Raw genomic sequence first — 15,971 nt, forward strand, 5'->3', positions numbered from 1 at the left:
GCAAAAAGTAGACCTGTTTACCATCTATTTCACACTGAAGTGCCATGGATGGATATTCAACCCATTCAGTTTTACACATGTTTTTGAGGTATATTCATAGATATACCAAATCACAGAGCATAAAAATTATACCCTTTCATTGTACAAACCTGAATACAGTACTACATGCTTTGTACTTATGTGCCAGAAAGTTCTGGACAAAGCAAAGGGAGATCAGAAATTGAAATTGAATAGGGTCTTAAGGCAATAGATTCATGAAGCTAAAAGAAATAAATATGCTTGGATCAGCTAACTATAGCTATGGAAAATAAGCAAAAAGAAGGATATTAGACAGATAGGTTACCTATAAATAATGAGAAGAAATTGAAAAAAGGAGACTAAAGAAGAAGGTGGTGCATCATGTAAAAAATTCTCAGTGAAGCCTGTTGACTGTGGAATTATTTCCCAAGGAATCAGTAAGTAGCCAGCTGCTCGACTTATTAAGGTACAATGGTAGAAATCACATTAATAGCTGATTACTAGGGGAAGGAGCCTGCACCAGCAAGCTCTCCGTGGAATTAACAATGATTGCTTCCCATCTCTTCATAGCCATAATTCATTGGTGAATTTTACACCAGTGGAAAATGACACTGGAGGTAGAAGAAATTAATGGAAGACATTTGTAACAACGGTGATGGCAACAGGATATCATAATGAGCAGTGTTTTTATATAAATAATTGAACTAATTTCAAAACAACTTCATGAATACCAGAAGCTGTTGCCGTATTGACGAATATGACTTGAGACCATCCCTCTGACTGAGAAACAGGCAAACATCAAACATTATTTCAGTGTGGATTTCTAGTAGCAGTGCAGACTCATTACAATACTCAAGACACAGTCTGCATGACAGCTACTAGTATGCAATAGCATATTTTCTTCCTTTCCGGTTTATTAAGGTGTTTGTATGGAAAACACCCTCCATTCTGACAGCCCATACAGGAACATAATATACAAACTGAAATATAATATATATGGACAAGCAAAATGGGGATGAACTAATAGAAATCCAGAAGCTAAAAAGGTCAGAGTGTTGATATGTTATTACGCCTACTACCTGCAGTTGTATGAAAATAATGTGAAGAACCTTTTCAATTAAATGAAGACATATTGAAAATATAAATATTTATAAAGGGACATTAAAATCCCTAGAACAGACTCATTAAAAATAAAATTACTTCAACAGTTGCACATAAAATTTACTGACTGAAGTCCCACCATGGTTGAGCATTGAGCACCACGGAAAAACACAAAGGTATGCAAATAATGCTGAAAGCAAGTTACCGAAATACCACTGCTGCCCGCTTCTTAAACACCTGGCACAAGATTAAAAGAAAAAAAAAAGACAGATGAGAAGCTAAACTGTTCAGTGAATATATGGGTCCCTGATTTAAAGAAAAAAAACAACAGAGGATAGCCTAAATATTTTAACTTGTTTACACCAGCTGAGAGTTTTTTTCCCACAGATCATATGAAACACATAGTCATTTATATAGATTCTAAAATACTGGCCCTGTGTGGCTACAGCTGGGCTCCTTCTCAAAGACCAGCCATGAACAATACAGTATGCAATACACTATTACATGTTTTAACTCATAATGATTACATCTGAGCGATCAATAGATTCTGACATGTATATATTTTGTAGCCACTGTGATTCCTCCAGATAAAGGCACTGTGGTTGATAGATCTTTTAAACTTTTTTCCAAAAGCATCCATTTGCCAGATTTCCATCAATATGTGCTTTGCTAAAATACTTTTGTTTAGTCCCTTTTGATACTTATTAATTTGAAATTCCTTCATTAATGTCATGAAGATTATTTCTTCAGAGAATATTGATGCTATAAATCAAAAATAAATGGGAGTTCTAAGCCTGAAGAATGTGTCACAGAAGCATTCAAACAGTTCCTTGATTTAAGTAATTCACATGTTCTTTACAGTAAGCCTCTTGCTTTACTATGGCAGCATGGTCCCTTTCTTGCTCCAGCTTGGGTCTGAGAGCTTCAAGGGCCCACCTAAGCTGTGTCCAGGCAGAAGTGACGTGATGATGTCACTTATGCAGCTCCTGCAGATAGCAAGAGTTTTCCTCAGCCCCCAAAGTCAGAGCAGCTTCAAGCCTGCTAAAAGATTTCACGACTTGTAACTGCTCCCAGAGGGACTTGACTTTGACTGAAAATCAACTGTATGAAGTGCTGCTCTTGTAACACTTCTCTCCTTGCCAGGCATACTTTTGCTGCAAGGTGGGAAATGATTTCCCACCTGAAGCAATTACTGAACAACACAGAGAAACCTTCCACCTAAAGGAAGAAAAAAACCCTCAGCAAAATCCAAACATTCCCTATCTGTCCCCTCCCTCCTCCCGCACCCCAGTGATAAATATATCCAATGTTCCCAAAGGCATGCATGTCTGACCTGGGTTTTCACCACAAATGTTTCTGACACTCAAGATCTGGAGACCTCTCAGACCTCAGCCTGCACTCAGGGTGGCTTTGAAGAGGGTCCCTTCATACCACTGAGTGCACTCAAGAGCCAGGCAGCATCGATACCTTGGAAATACTACCTTAAAGGTGCCCTTAGGAAACATTGCAATAAAAGGGTATTAAAAAAAGCCCATAAGACCTAGAAGGACTTTGACATTTTGCTGTAAAGCAGAGGATATAAAATGGACAAGTTTGCATGTGAGTCAGGAGCCTGACAGCTGGTAGACTGGTAACTAGATGGCATTGCCCTACCATAGACAAATATTTTACTAGCCTTCCTCCCTCTGTAATTACATAAGAGGACTGTGTCTTCTCTTCAGTACAACCACCCAAACATCTCTCACTAATTTAACTGAAAGCAGCAGCTGTGGTAGACTCTGTGGTGCACAGGCCATGTTAACAACAGTAGTGCATGTTGCGCACAATGCACATAAGGCAGAGTATGTTCTTTGCACTGTCACAGTCCATCACAGAGTGTTGCTCTCTTGTGTGTGGTGTACCCACACATTTTTAGTCCAGGATGAGCTCAGGCATACTCTTTATTTTATATTCTCTTACCAAGCCCAATGATAAGCACTTATTGAACAGAGCCCAACACTGATTTTCTGCTCTGTGGTCGTTGGTGATAAACCCTCAGGATTTTACAGGATAACATGTTGACAGATTGTCACTGACCGTGCATGTCCATACTGTCCAAACTCAATTATATGTGAATATGGATCCACAGTGAGCAGTAAGTTGAGTTTCAGCCTTCTCTCCTGAAATGATCTAGAGAAATCTGTGACTTCTACAAGGGTCTCAAAAGCCTGGACACTAAATGATTCAAGCACAGGTTCATTACCTACAGTGAAAGCTTCAACTGACTATCATCCATCTTAGAATTTTTCAACAAATCCCGGGCTGCATCAAAATAAGCATGGCCAGCAGGTCAAGGGAGGTGATTCTGCCCTTCTACTCAGCTCTGCTGAGACCCCACCTGCAGTGCTGCATCCAGCTCTGGAGCCCTCAGCACAAGAAAGACATGGACCTGTTGGAGCAGGTCCAGAGAAGCCACAAAAATGATCAGAAGGGTGGAACACCTCTCCTGTGAGGACAGGCTGAGAGAGTTGCGGTTATTCAGCCTGGAGAAGAGAAGGCTCTGGGGAGACCTTTTTGCAGCCTTCCAGTACTTAAAGGGGGCTTCTAAGAAAGATGGGGACAGACTTTTTAGCAGGGCCTGTAGCGATGGGACAAGGGGTAATGGTTTTAAACTAAAAGTGAACAGATTTAGACTAGATCTAAGGAAGAAATTTTTCCCAATGAGGGTGCTGAAACACTGGCACAGGTTGCCCAGAGAGGTAGTAGATGAACCATCCCTGGAAACATTCAAGGTCAGGTTGGACGGGGCTCTGAACAACCTCATCTAGTGAAAGATGTCCCTGCTTATTGCAGGGAGGTTGGACTAGATGACCTTTAAAGGTCCCTTCCAACCCAAAGATTCTATGATTCTATGACAATGATATGTGCGTGACATCCAGCACTGCCTATCATCCCTCACGTTCACCACACCATCAAATGGTCCAGGAACCCCACAAAAACAGTTTATGGATTAATAAAGTTTGGTTGAAAGAGAGCGAAACATACATCAACATACTGATGAGTAGAAGGAAACGTTTTTGAGATTTTTGCAGCTGTGGTACCATCCTCTTCAGACACATAGTTAACAGCTTGTAGCTAAGAACTGCACCTGAATTTCCTGACCACATGATGCACCTAGAGCTGGGGTCTCTGTTATCTCTAGTTGATTAATTAGAGTCTAGAAGATAACAACATCACCTTAGCTTTTTTTCACACATACGTCAACTCTCAGATATAGCGCCTCTGAGTTTACAGAAGAGACTAGCATAGATTTTACACTTTAATCCCGAATATTACTTGATACATGTTAACATTAATTATACAACTTCACGGTTCCACAAGGTACTTGTATTAATTGCAAGACACAGATTGACAGGCTCTCAAATTTCTTCCACGAGTTAGGGGACTGTGTTTTCAATATAACAGCAACTACTGTGGGTACTCTTCAGTTCTACTAGACTATGTTATTCCTAGAACCAAGCTTGCCCTAAAATGTTCCTGTCATGTTTTGACAGGGAATTGTCTGCATTAGCATATTCTAGCCTAAGCATTCACAGATAGTACAACTATCCAGCCCTGAAGGCTTGCTTCTAAGTAAAATTAGTCTGAAATTTAAAAAAGAATTTTATTTTGTATGGTGTTTACTTTATCATACTATTAGTTACAAGAACGAATTTTGCTATCTTGTATCTGGTCTTTATTGCCAGTTCATATGCTTCGGCCATTCTTAAATATTTGCCAATGTCTTTAGTTAACAAAACAACTTTAACTTAGTATTTGTAATACTGTAGTTATTCCCTACAGTAATAGATTGTTTAGGTAACACTGCAAATACAGAGGGAACCTTATCTATTAATCGAAGACAGAACTGGCATCAAGTCATCAAGAGTGACCTCAGTATTTGAATATAAAGGATGTTTAAGATGGTGCCAGCAACTCCACGTTTTACCGTGTATCGCAAAACCCCGGCCACTTTCCCCGGGAAGCGCGCGCATCGCGGCTGGGGCTGAGCAGGTCCGGGCTCAGCGGCGGGCAGCCGGCAGGGAGGAGGGGCACAGCCGCCTCAAAGACAAGAAATATTTTCACCTTCCCAGTCCCCGGGCTGAACTGGCAGCCCCTGCGCCTCCGTGCTGGCTGCTGGAGGCCGCTCGGTTGACATGGATCACTGGAGGGGTGTGTACGTGGGTGGTGTAGAGCCAGCGACTCTGGCTTCGGGCCAGCAGGGAAATTGCCTATGTCAGGGATTTGCAGAAATACAAACTTGGTGGAAAAGAGAGAGAGGATCTTGTCCTAAAGGTCATAGCAGTTTATTTTTTATACTTTGAGTATGTTTTTGACAACATCAGTTTTAAGAACAGTGCACCTTTTTCCTCAAAGACAAACTTAATTAAGGAAGCAGTAACTCTGGTTGTGCACTAAAATAGTAAGAGTTGCCGGTATACCAACTAAAACAGGTAGAAAATAGACGCCGTATGTATTACTTTTTTCCTTTTTTTGACGATCCTTGCCAAGAGCTTCATTCTGAACACGGTCTCTTACGCGGAAACCAGGGTATTATGGCACAGATGAACATCAGGCCTTCTGAGCAGTCGTTTCAGGATCAGCTCCTACAGCTCCACACACCAACCTGGTCTGGACGGCAACCCCTTCAGCTGCTGTGGGCCTGACAGTACACAGCAAACCGCTGGCTTGAACCTTTACTCTCCAAAACGCCAACCACGGAAATCTTTGCTCGTGACAAAGAATGTGCACATTCAAGGCTCGGGCATTTCTGCTCGGAGCCTTAAATGACATTGCCTGTCACCGTAGTTTGAATTTAGATTTGCCTGCATAACTAACAAAATCTGATAGAGATTTCTTTGGTGGAAATTATGCATGAAGTTAGGGCTAATTTGGTTTGTGCCTTTAGTTTCCTTTGCAGCTTCTCACTGGAAAGGATTATGGCTTCTGACTTCCATTTTACGTGAGTGACCTACACACAGACAACTTTACTTGAAATGAACAAAATCGTTCTGAAAAAAGTAGTGACACTAGTGAATCACCTCTTGCATTAGAGGTGATTCTAACTGCAACAATTCAGATGAAACAAATAAGAATCCTGGCCCTGAAAACTGAAACAGTCAGTGAAGCATGCACTCAGTGTAAAGGGGTACTTCATATATACACCCATATACATTATAACATAAATCTGATAGTACTGATATATATCATAATGCAGGCATCAGAATCACCTGAAAACAAGCTCAATGTAATGACTATGTGCTGTTGACTTTTGTTTTTGTCTCCAGGGAATAGTGTTTACTTTGCTTTAAAATTTATATGAGTCATTTTGTTATGTGCCTTTTTTTAATTAGTCTGAAGGAAACAGTCATTCGAGAAAGAGAGCGGAAATCAATTCTGATTCGATACTGATAGCTACTGTGCGATGTAAACTGTGTGTTCTTTCTAATTAAATGTAAACATGTGCAGTTCTAAAGTCCAGCAGTGATGACAACAACTACTAGAAAGGATTGCTTAAGCCCTGGTCAACTGATTCTTGTGAACCTTTTGTTCATACCGTAGGTGAGCTTGTGCAATCTGTCGCAGGGTGAACGCCAGTTGTAACTGACTTTATTTTAGGTCATCTTCAGAGAAAAGACTTGACAAGAATGTGGAGCACTCTGTAATACCTCCAGTTACCCATTAACTATGTCCTTCTGATAGCTAATCAATAGCATTGCATGGAGCCAAACACACTGCACTGAACTGCCCCTCTTCCAAAAGCCAAGTCTTGGTAAATATTTAATGGCAGTAAAGGTGTTTTGACTCTTATCAATCTGATATGTTAAAGAACTCTTGAAAGAAACTTTATCCTGCTTCTCTCTGCATAAATAATTTGTTCAGTTACAATTTTAGTCTTATGCAAAAGCACTTAATTTAATGATCTAACGCTTTTAAATCAAGGTTTGGACAGAGAAAACGTAGTTTCAATCCACGTGTCACAAAATAAAGAAAAATCAAAGTTTATTTCCTTGATAAAATGCCAACTAGAAATATACATCAAGGAACCCAGCCCTTTATACTGTAGTAGTAAATACTGCGCCAGACTCGCTCAAAACCTGTTATACAAGTGCACAATTGAGATTTTCTTACAAGGCTTCAGTTTCTGTAAAATTCTTAGCTCTCACTCACATCAAGATGGTGCGGGATTTTTAGCCTCTTTTCACCACGGAAAAAACAACAACTCTAAAATAGTTAGACTAAGATCCAGAGACTTTTTGTTCCCGTACAGTGAATATTCCCATCTTCAAGTGGGTATATTCTCAGCTAATGAGTTTTATTAAGCGTTTTCCGATTTTCTGTTTTTCTGTGCAAAGCAGCTTGTTTAGATCACTAAGCAGAGAAACACTTTTATCCTGATCCTTTTAACATCTAGTGCGTGTACCCCCCTGCCACAGCCAGGCAGGATCCAAACATCGCCTTGGAGACTTAGACAGGTTTATTCCATGCCTCTGTGCTAATGTCACAGGACGGAGCAGTCGCCTGACCTACTCCCCCAGCACGGTATTCCAGCCTTCCCTGCATGATCCAACTTCAGTACGAGCTTAAGCATTTTGAAGAAACTGATTCAGCAGTGGATCCAAGCTTTTTCTTGGAAAATAATCTGGGAATAAAACATTGATAGTGTTTCAGTTTCCAAAATGTGAATCACCATAAATGTTTTCCCAGAAGTATAAGCATTATTTTTTTCCCCCAGTGTTTATATGGCCTCTTTAGTGCTCTTGATGCCATTCAATGGATTTAAAAAATAAAGATCACGGGAATAATTCCCAAACACTGGCATAGATAAACTGAACAGCCTGGAGTTTTCAAATCACTAGTAATTGTCTCTTGATGAAAACAGTATTAATTAAAATCATAAAGGCATATAAATCAATCAAGCAGTAAAGCGCATGGCACCATTCAGGAATGACCAGCTGAAGAAAGCCTGTTACTAATAACCTCAGAAAATATCTTGTACTTAATACAATGTTATCTTTATAAATCAGACATGATCGTGAATTTTATGGCTGTCCTGATTTTCTGTTGTGATCGCTTGGCTTAACTCCCCCACTGAACCAGAAAAGCAAGAGACGAAGCTGTCTTGGACCCAGGGCTGGAAGCCAGCCCTGCCTTCCAGCATGGCCAGGAACATCCAGCTGAGTAGATGGAAGAGAAGAGTCTCTCCAGGAGAAGGCAATTAAAAGAAATACAAAGAATGGAAACGTGTTTCAAAGATGGAATAACCAAATACATATGGAATTTGAGAGAAGGATGATCTCATGGATGAGCTGAGTAGCGCTAAAGCTAGAAAACCTCAGTGTGACTGACCTGGGAAGGGAATTCACATGGGGCTCTTGCCATTCCTTTCTTGCTGAATGATTCAGTTGGTTAAAAATCTTCAAAGGACTTTTAAAAAAAGTTTTTAAATATACCATGTTTTCTAATTTGAGGATACTTCCCCCCTGCTCCCGGAAAATACAACAGAGAGAATTTAAACAGTTTTGTCGGGTTTTTCTCAAAGGTGTTACTGAAAAATGTTAAGCAACTCTGACCAAAGGCAAACAAGGTGTCCTGTGCTCCAGCACATGCCCAGCTCTGCCAAGAAGTGAGGTACAGTGATGAACTCCAGGTGACTGTGCCTATAGCCCATGGTTCCCTCGCTTTCTTGGTACTGGGCACAGCAACATGTACCACTCTGAAAATGGCAGGTCAGTCACTAGGAGGACTGCACGTGCTGCAGCCTGGAAACCTTCCTGCAGACTGGTACAGTGCCCCTAATGGCTACTTTAAAGCTATTATGGCTTCTCCCATACAAAAATGCAGTTGGTTTGGGGATTGCTATGCAGACACACACTTAGCAAGTCACCTCCTGAAAACCATGTGAATGACACAATGGCTACTCAGTAAGCCATGCCTTACCTAGCTGCTGCTGCCAAACCCTTATTCATATAAATCATACAGCTCCTTGGACAGTTAAGCGCTATGAAACAAGGCAGTTAAAATGATGGCTTAAATGATAAAGGGAACGCCTGGGAAATTTAATATAGGGGAAGTCTGCTTCCCTATTGTACCAATGCTTACTGAAGCAACTGGGCAGACTTGTCTGGGCCATTCTCCTTAACATGAAACAAGGACGCATGCTGGGGGAATGATTTAGTGGATTTGGGATCAGAACTCTGTCTTGAATTCCCTCTTCTATTTCATGTCTTCTATGTGGTACTGAGCAAGTCACAACATGCAAACCTCAGTCTGCCATGCTGAAACCGGGAGTAAAGTGCCTTTCCCTCGCTTTTTGTCGTCTTTAAATTCTAAGCTTCGGGGGCCCAAGATTCCTTATTACCTACATGTGCTGCATCTGGGAACCTGAGGCCCTGATCTTGGTTCAGCTCTCAGTGCAAATTACTATTCGTGGAAAGACACAAAAGAGCTAATTAACAGTATGCATGTGTTGGCAATGCACCTCAGCCTGGTTAACCTCAGCAGACAGATCCACAACAGTTTCTCACAAGGAGGCAGTTTCTGCCTCCCCATTGCAGGTTCAGCCACCATTGCCACCATGGGGTGTAGGCAGCGACAGCAGCCTCCTGTGCTTTGATGAGCTGCCATGAGCAGCAAGATCGTTGTTATCTGAGAAGATGTTCTTGGCTACCTCCCAGGCAAAAGGGGCCATCAGCTGGATACAGCCCACCGACTGGAAGCTGAATTGCACAACTCACATACCTCTTGAAAAGTGAGAGATTAGGCTGGTGGCTCCTGGAGAAAAATCAGTGAAGAGAGAGCTCCAAAGCGTAGGGGTTGGAAAGAGGCTGCAAAGACAGCTGAACTCACTTCTGTATCCTAAAACTTTTACATCAGGTTCCCTCACCTCTCTCTTCTATTACCCTCATAAGCTTTGACTACTGGGCTACTGAAATAAAATCTGTAAAAGAATAATATGGTTGTGCATTTTAATTTACCCTGGGTGAAGAAGAAAACAACATTTTTAAGTTAATGAAGCAAGAGTTCACAAGAAAAAGTGCTTTTTGTTTTTGCTAGCATATCATTTCTCCATAACCAGCAGGTAAAAGTGAAATACTGTAGCAGGAAATGTATTGGTTGCACTGAACCAAAGAACTAATTATTTTCTCAGGACCTGACAAGGAAACTGAATGAGTATGAAAGCTCTTGTGAAATCTAGCCGACACTGAATTCAACACTGTTCAACTCCTTATTTGTTTTTTGAACAGGACGAGACAATTATTAGTATGAATACTGCCTACTGTGCTTATACACATTCAACACATATTATACTCTCCTCTGATAGGAGCAGTTACATTGCTCAAGGGGGAGAACTAAAGTCCTAAATCACAATAGTCCTCATTCTACTGTCACAACTGTAGAATTATAATAATATATGACTCTTTTGGTAAAGACAGTAGGGAAGAAGAGCTAAATGGAAGAATAAGTATTTCTTATCTCCACCAAAGACCTTAGGATGGAAGTCCCTTTTACAGAATATGATTGAAACAAACAGAATGTGATGTTATATGAGCCTGGATAACATTAAGAACCTGCCTAGCTTAGAAACAAAAGAAAGATAAATCAGACAATATGCACCTTGTTACCCATCCTTCTTCACACTCCTTTGGGTTAGGGACAAATTCACAGCACTTCTCCTTCCTCTTTGGTGAAAGCTCCTCCCAGTTCAACCTTCTTTGATGATAGTGAAGTCATTAGTGTATTCCCCATTGAGGACCAGGAGAAAGCCTAGTAAAGAATGCCTTGAATTTATTTGTATCAAGAAGCTAAAGGCTGTGGCCTTCAGTAGGTGCTTACACTGTTCTAGTACAACTAAATACTTACTGGAAATCTTACTGCTTCCTCCTGATCTCTGGGAATGGAACACCACAAGAAAAAGAATGCAAGAAAATATTGCTTTATACATCCAAAAAGAGTGGAAAGAAGAAAAAGTTCCTTCAAGAGTAAACAGAAACAATAAATAATCTCCATGTTTGAAATTTTTGCCTTAACTTTGCTTACCTCAGTGACCATGGGATGGATACGACACAAATTCTTGAGGGTAAATTTTGACTGCAATGTACAGAGTTTTTACCTTAATGAGATACGTAAGATCAGAACCTATGAATCAAGTCTATGATACGCCCCTAAGTTATTTTTTCATGGACAGCGGATCAGCGGATGTCATTCCTCTGTTTAATCAGGAGTTAAAGCGTGTACAGTAATTCCTTATTTTCACAATATTCCTTCTGACAAAGATAACAACCATAAGAATGGTTCCCAGCTAGCTAAACCTGACATACAGGTTTTGTTAATAAAAAAATGCATGACTTAATTAATGAAACGGATCTATTAAGACTGTCCCCCAATCTACCACAGTGGCCCCACCTACAGCTGAACTTCACATGACCTATCTTATGCAAAAAGAATTGTAATAACTTGCACTGGAAGCTGTTATAGAGGAAAGGTTGCTATGAAGAAAAAATATGACTCAGAAATGCATATAATGCCCCTAGAGGAGAAAGCTTAGTATTTTCACTTTTACTCAATGTTTTCTTTTACAGTGAATAATTGAAACGATTTTGCTAAACTGTGTAAAATTATTTCAGCAAGAGTAATTACGTTTGATCTATTAGCACCTGATACTATCTATTGCCTAAATTGCTTGCATTCAATCCATGAGTAATGTCAACAATATTAACGTCCATTTGGAAGCATTAGTTGAATAAAAATCATTTTAAAGTGTTCAACATTCTTGTAACCTTTCTCCAGCATAATGTTCAAAAGAAGTATCATTATACCAACATCTTCTTGGATTTTTTTAAAGGCATGTCTTTACTTAAGTCTGCAAGATCAGGGTCTTTAAACTCACACCCAATTTACTTGTTTTGTTCTGACAAGCATAAATCTATACCAATCTACTCATTTTACATTCTTCTCTGTTCCCGTCTAGCTGTCCCACACTAAATGGCTATCCAAATTCACCTCCATCAACTTTGGCAGGCTCAACACCTCCTCTGCTAAACCAGTTTTTTTCCCCCCAATCATAAAAAGCTGCACTGTTACAAACAGAAAGAAGGAACTCTGCAACATTTCTACAACAAATTTATATATATATTCATTGATTTGACAAAAAAACCCAACAAACCAAACTCACCCAAACCCAAACTAATACAACAACTGGAGTCACCTATCTGGAAAGCAGATACTTTTTTTCTTTCTTGCAGCCTCATCATTATTTCAAAGGGTTCCAAATTCTTGCTGCCTTTTAGCAGAGGAAATATTATGAACTGTTTGAGATTACATTCTCACTCAATTCGATGAATGCCACAGTCTTCTCCAGAATAAAAAGCTACTTTCTCTCCTTGGAATAGTAACTTTACAGTAATTTAGAGGAAGCAGGAGAAACAGTTGGTCATTAAACATTAAATGTATTAATGGGGCACTCACACTGTATGGTTTGTCTGGAAAAGGCAGTTCTGTACTTGCATTTCAGGACTGCTGCAATACAATAGCTACTGTGATAAATTTAGGTTTACCCCACTTAACATTTAGCAGAATCTGATAATGAAAACTTAAATTAATGTATTTTCCAAAAAAAAAGCATGAGTAGCACTATTCACATCTTACAGCTACGGGAATCGAGAGGCAAAGAAAAAACATTCCGAAAGAGGCCCTTCATTTCCACTCCCCAAACGGAGACCTTTAGGACTTGGTGTTCACAAGTTTCAGGGACTTGCAACTCTAGAGGAAAACACTGACAAATCAGAATATTCAAAGCAGGAGTCCCCCAAGCACTTCAGCAGCATGTAAAAATCCTCCACTTCTCCAGACTCATGTCACTCGAGTCCTGCTTAGTTCTCTGGAAACCTCAGTCCTGAGGATATGGATGGAGCGTTCGGCAGCACTTTCTTGTTATGTGGCATTGTTGGAAATGGAGATTCTGCAGAGCTCAGAAAAATGGTCCCAAAAAGAAGTGACAAAGGCCATGAAGGACGCTGGCTTGCTTAATAAAAGGTTTTACATAGACTAATAGACTAAACCTGGAGCAGAGGGAAAAGTAATTAATATGAAGTCTGGTACCTTAAGAGATACAAAGAAAGACACAATTCCTAAGAAGAGAAATTCTGCCTGCCCCCAAGACACTGTGAATATATTATAATTTCCTTTCCTAGTGCTAGCTCTTCATGATCTATCGAGCCTTAAAATCACAACGCTTTGATGAAGGCTTTGTGCATCTCCTTACCCTGAAGTTCTGACTCATTTAGGTGATTAGGTCAACTCCCTAAATTTTATGAGGCAGAACAGTAACAGAAATAAATTAAAAGGACCACTTCAGAGCACACTTAAAATCAATGGCAGAACTCTCAACTCCAAGGTAAATATATCTGCTCATAAGGAACCCCAGAAATGGAGACACTAAGAGAAACAGGCATGTACACTATGTTCTCAGCTTCTAGTGTAGACCTTTGTCTTGTTTTGCCTACTCTAAGGAAAATGAGTTCTTAGTTTTGCCTGAGGAAAAAAAAAATTCACAGGAATCTGAAGAACAGAGGTTAAAAACCTCTGCCTAGAGCTAGGGAGAATGTGACCCAGTTCAGAAGTAATTTGTAAGAGCAGAGTAGATGACAGGATTGTTTATATGGTGGACGAAAAGCTTTGGGACACGCAAACCAGATATTTTACAACAAACAAAACCAAAAATCAGTTTGCCAAAATAATCAGAACCCAGAATCTGATGTACATTTATCGAAAGACAGTAACATCTTGCCTATGTTTATGATGAGTAAAAGTCACTGGCTGTTCAAGTTGAAGCACAGGCAAGCCTTCAGAGGGAGACTATGGGAAAGAGAAATGGAGAAAGACATTCTCTGAGTAACTATGGGGGGGGTGTGTGTGGGAAGAACTTCAGTTGCTGGCCTCATCAAGTCCTGACAAAAGGAATGTGAGAGCTGTTCCCAAGGTGAAAGAGGACAGGCTGAACAATTTGGCTAATGGGATCACATTGAGCTAATAGGATCACCATGACTTGCTTTGCTTCTATTGGTGTATGTCAAAACTCTCATGCGTTTTAAAATACATTCTACAGCAGTAGGCTAAATCTTGAGGCATTTTTTGAGAGAATTTACACATTTTCAGATTCTGAGACTTGTGTGGAAAGAGTCTATGGCGCAAGAACACTTCAAGTTCAGAAGTCCGCAGATTGTGAGAGCAGTTTTTCTTCTGTCAGAGAAAGAAAAAGATGAAACAGAAGGCTTGAACTTGTTAATATCTTATTAAACAGACATTTATTGCTGCTGCTGCCCTCGCATACACACGCAGAGGTTACAGACACTTCATATTTGCACAAGCCCCCAGTTGCTATCTCTCACAGGGTGGGTGTAGACAAGAGAATAAACCCAACTGCACTGTAGCATCAAACTATACTATGGCACATTCATATTTCTCAAGCACTGACAACACTAAGGAATGCTGTAAGTAATATTACTGATTTCTAGAAGCTCTGGAAAACTTGTTTAATGATCTTGGTTATGGTACCCTTAAGGTATTCTAGAGATGCTCCTGGGTCAGTCCATAAGGATTAAAAAATAAAATAGAACAGGTCAAAATGATCAAGCTTTGGTGCCTATAGTTAAACCATGCTCCAGTGAGCGACTGGCTTTCCAAAGGGGCACTTGCAGATCCCTTCCCAGCTCCCTAAGTGCAAACTCAGGTGCCTAAACTTAAGCATCCAAGACTGAAAATTTTTGCCACACTGTTTAACAGGCAGATCTGCTGATTACCAGATTTTTTTTGAAAGCCCCATATTATTGGACAGATACTGGCCCAAGTCCAATCCACAACTGTAAATCCAAAGAAACAGCTCAGAGCAAACCAGCAGCCTTATTAGCTTTTAAAGATTTCATTTTCAAGAACTCAAGACCCTTTATTGACTAATGAAAGGTTGGGTCCCCAAGCCCACAGACTGATGTTGCTTGGAACATATTTTAATCATTTTGGAGTGCTAGCAGCCATCTGTCTAAAGAGCTTTGATCACATAAACGCACTCTGAACTGCAGCTTCTTCTGACTCCAAACCTTTTCTGAAAGCCAAAGGGAACCCACAGGCATGGCAACTTCAAGACAATTCAAGGCCGTGCGATGTGATAAAGCTGCTTTTATTATTTAGCACATCATTAGAATTAATGACGCGACAGATAACAGATACACTAAAAAGATACCATTGTCATCTCCTATCTTGTAACGGTAATATCCAACAGTGACTTCACTTTGTTTCTACCCAACGCTTCTTACTTACTATGTTATTTTAAAAGAATAGATAAATGAAATAAAAGGATTTTTTTTCTGCTTCAAGCACCAGAAATACTATCAAAATAAACACATAACATATAAATAATACAAAAGACAAATGCGGACTCTCTTTTTTTCACTACTTTCCTATTTTGTTTTAAAAAAAAAGATACAGAAGACAAACAAATCCCAAACAAACTACTGTATTTACAGTTTAGGCTATTGGCTGTTGGGCAGATACTGTTTGCACATATGAGTCTAGTTTGGTCAGCACTGAATACAAATTTACACTGAAAAGAGAGAGATCCCTTACAGTTACAACTTTTATAATGTTAAAATTTATGAACAAATTTTACACAATTGCCATAATTATTTCCTACTCTAAGTCCTGAAACAATTTGGGCTTATCTAATCTCAAAGCTTATTTTGTGGTGATCAATGTTTTTGTCCTGGTGTCTACTGAATGGTACAGACACATGCTATTAACCCTGAAAGCTTGGAAGCAATAACGATGCTGAGCATGAA

At 39.9% G+C, this 15,971-nt stretch overlaps 1 protein-coding gene across 1 annotated transcript in view; it reads right to left on the reverse strand.

The window, feature by feature from the left end:
• Nucleotides 1–15,971, reverse strand: part of LOC104625147 (mirror-image polydactyly gene 1 protein-like) — a 48,972-nt gene that overhangs the window by 21,024 nt on the left and 11,977 nt on the right. The gene's annotated exons all lie outside the window — the stretch shown is intronic.

The sequence above is a fragment of the Phaethon lepturus genome, unplaced genomic scaffold (assembly GCF_000687285.1).
Source record: "Phaethon lepturus isolate BGI_N335 unplaced genomic scaffold, ASM68728v1 scaffold19908, whole genome shotgun sequence".
In the NCBI taxonomy this organism is placed as follows: Eukaryota; Metazoa; Chordata; class Aves; order Phaethontiformes; family Phaethontidae; genus Phaethon; species Phaethon lepturus.